Source organism: Dasypus novemcinctus, chromosome 9, assembly GCF_030445035.2.
Source record: "Dasypus novemcinctus isolate mDasNov1 chromosome 9, mDasNov1.1.hap2, whole genome shotgun sequence".
Taxonomy (NCBI): domain Eukaryota; kingdom Metazoa; phylum Chordata; class Mammalia; order Cingulata; family Dasypodidae; genus Dasypus; species Dasypus novemcinctus.
Genome location: NC_080681.1, coordinates 96,524,216 through 96,527,448, shown reverse-complemented (window position 1 = coordinate 96,527,448; position 3,233 = coordinate 96,524,216). Strand labels below are relative to the sequence as shown.

At 47.9% G+C, this 3,233-nt stretch overlaps 1 non-coding gene across 1 annotated transcript; it reads right to left on the bottom strand.

Annotated features, from left to right (window-relative positions):
* Nucleotides 1-2,325: 2,325 nt before the first annotated feature.
* Nucleotides 2,326-2,489, bottom strand: LOC111766227 (U1 spliceosomal RNA). The gene has a single exon (XR_002798324.1). It is a non-coding gene; the product is annotated as a U1 spliceosomal RNA (small nuclear RNA).
* Between the last annotated feature and the right edge of the window lie 744 nt (nucleotides 2,490-3,233).

Here is a 3,233-nt window from a genome sequence, read left to right as displayed (position 1 = left end):
AAATCCTTCCATTGCTCAGGACAAAAAAGCAACAACAACAAACCTTGGAGTCCTTCTTGACTCCTCTCCTTTTCTCACTCTCTACATCCCATCCATCAGCAATCACACGGAGCGTATTTTAAAAACATGTCCCTAATCTGATCGCTTCTCACCATGTCACCTGCCACCAGCCTCCTGGGAGCCCTCAAGTGGATTCCTGCAATAACCTCCCAGCGGCTCTCCCTGGCTGCTGCCCCTCCCCCTCCACAGCAACCAGAGGGCATTTAAAGTCAGATCCTATCACTTCTCTGCTCGCTTTCAGAGGAAAAGTTGAGGACCTGCAAGTCTCTACCTGAGCTGCTCTGCTTTGCCCCACCCCACCCCTGACTTCCCTTCTTTTTCCTTCCTCACTCCCCTCCACCCACGCGGGCCTCCTGGAGGAGTTCCTGCCGCAGGCTCTTGGCTGTTCCCGGTGTGCTTTCCTCCAGATCGCCACTGGGATAACTCCCTCTCCTCCTTGAGTCTCTTGCTCAAATATCACCTTCCCAATGGTATCTTGAATGTCCAATTTAATTCTATTCCCTGCTGCCCCTTCCAACCCCTGCTTGCACAATCCCCCTCACTCTGCTCTGGGTTTTCTTCCCCCCCCCAGAACATACACCTTGTGTCGAAGGTTGGGTACATCGGGAGACAGACTCGGAGACAGAGACTTGCTTGCAGGGAGTTGTCAGATCAAGACCTGTGGGGGCAGGGTGGAGGAAACAAACTGCAAGAGGGAAGAGCTGAATTGTGACACTGTCAGGACAGGGGCCTCTCCCAAGAGCCCTGGAGCCCGGTTGAGGGGCAGGGGCCTTATTGAGGAGATCCTGGGGGTGGGCCTCCCCAGGGAGGGCACGTGCTTGGGGGCAGCAGCTTTCTTCACTGAAGGCAGTTCTGGGAGGGTCTCAGCTGAATCCAGTAGGCCACCCATGCTTCCGGCTCCTGTGGAGGTGGGGGCCTCAGTTCAGGAGGGAGGGTCTGGGCGCCACAGCATCTACAATCTTTTACATGTAAAGCTGAGTAGATATATTCTAGTCATTGTTAATTGTCTTTCTCTCCTGCTAGAAAACGAGCCCCAGGAGGGAAGGGATCTCTGAGTATCCCTGATGTTTCTTAAGTGTCTAGAACAGTTTTGTCCCAGAGTAGGCTCTCAAGGAATACATGAGGAACGAATGGACCAGCCTGCCCATTTCTCCATGTCACCCTTGCCTCTTTTATCAGCCTTCTCGCAATCACAATCCTAGTTCTGCTCCCTGCCAGTTGTTTGGCCTTTCTCCAGTTGTCTAACTTCTTGGAGCCTTTGCTTCTTCATATATAAAATGGGAATACTAGAAGTACCCACCTCTTGAGGTTTGGGGAGGATGAAATGAGCTTATGCTTGTAAAGCAATGAGCAGGTGCCTGGGAAAAAGTTAGTACTCAATAAATTTTAACTATTATCGTTGTTGATGATGATGTTGCTGCTTTTGAGTTTCCTTGCTTTGGGTTGCTGCCAGGACTTAAAGACAAAGCCAAGACCCCAGCTCTTTGGTTACCTTGATTTTTCAGGTATACGGGTCTATTTCTTCAGAAATCTGCTCTGCAAAGCTCAATTGTTGGCTAGTGAGGATAGAGATCTGTTCACAAGCTTGTGGCTGGAATCCCTGCCCAGGAGAGCTCATCATGTACCTGTGTGGAGGTGGGATGGGATAGGGTCTGTGTACATGTTTGTATGGAGAATATAAAGGCTACTCTCAAAGCTGTACTTTCCTAAAGGACAACTTGCCCCAGGCATTAGCAGACCCAGGAAGCCAGCACTAAGGGGAGTCAGGAGAGGTCAAAAGAGCTATCACCCCTTCCTCACCTTCTGCTCACTCTTTGCCTCCTGCATGGGCATTGCTCCCTTGAATGAACTCACTTTGCAAACTCAGTACTGTGGTTAAATCCAGTGGGTACTTATTTGACCTGAGTTCTATGATATCCTTTCTGGGTACAGAGGATACCCAGGTCTACCCACCCCTGCACCCTTTGGGACAGAGGTACTCACTTTCCCAGCCAATGGGAATATTGGTGGCCAAAAGCATTCACCTGATGGTTTCCCCAAGAATTGCCTTTGACTAAAGCAAACTGCCTCTCTAAAGATTATGGCCCTCTCCCTGGAGACCAAAGCCTAGCCCTTTTGCCTCATTTTGGCATATCTCTAAAGGGCCACACCTAATCTAGAGAATTCCATGGAATTGACCAAGCCCTCTGTTGCAATTGTATCACAGTTCAACTTCTCCCTCTGACCAGTCCTGCTTCCCTCATTGTTTATTTTTAAATTAAATTTTCGAGGAAAGCGTGAACATAACCCCCCACCAACTCAAATTATGTGGTTGAGTTTCCCTCATGTAGGGTGATTATAAGGGTCATCAGATCCTCAGTGCAATGGATCAGCTTTGCCCTGGGAAAACTACCTTCATGACCATGGTATCTCCCCTGCCAGGTAAGTATTCCCTCACTCTTTTACAGGTGTTATTCCTGAGATCATCCCAGTAAACCCTTTGCATGCAATTTACCATCTTAGATCTGTTTCTAGGGAACTTGACCTACTGCAGCTGGTGCTAGGAGTGGTTCCTAGGAAACAGACTCTAATATGGGAGTTTGGAGCTGGCTTACCCCCTGGCCAGTTGGTTATGAGAACCTCATCACTGGTAGTAGGTGGAGGACTAATAGCCCCTAACATGTCCCAGGGATGTCATTATTAAAACTTTCACCAGTGGTGAACTGGGATGGGATACTGATGGAAAGGAATGTACTGGCAGGAGCAGTATTGCAGGCATTTGAGGCAATCAATAATCGAATAATTGAAATAGTAATTATAAAGACTACGAAATTAGAAGATTGTTGCTGGGGTGATCAACACATTGGGAAAAGACAAATGAAAGCTGAGGGTGATTAATCACAATTTAAGGTGAAGTGTGAAAGCCAGAAGACCTCCTAGCCATCAGATAAAGAAACTTGTTTCTTAGAGCAGAAAAACTGAGGCTAGATCCACAATTAATTATAAAGGTAGCAGCCTTCTGGAGAAAATTGAATTCTCAACTCTAGCCAGTCTGCTGTACCTTGCTTAGTCAGGTACAGATTGGGAAGGATACTTGGGACAGGGACATTTGGTGATGTCCTTGAAAACTGAAATCTCAGGTCTCATCTGAGTCTTCTGAGGTTGCAGGATCCCCATGGCTAATGTTTCCTGAT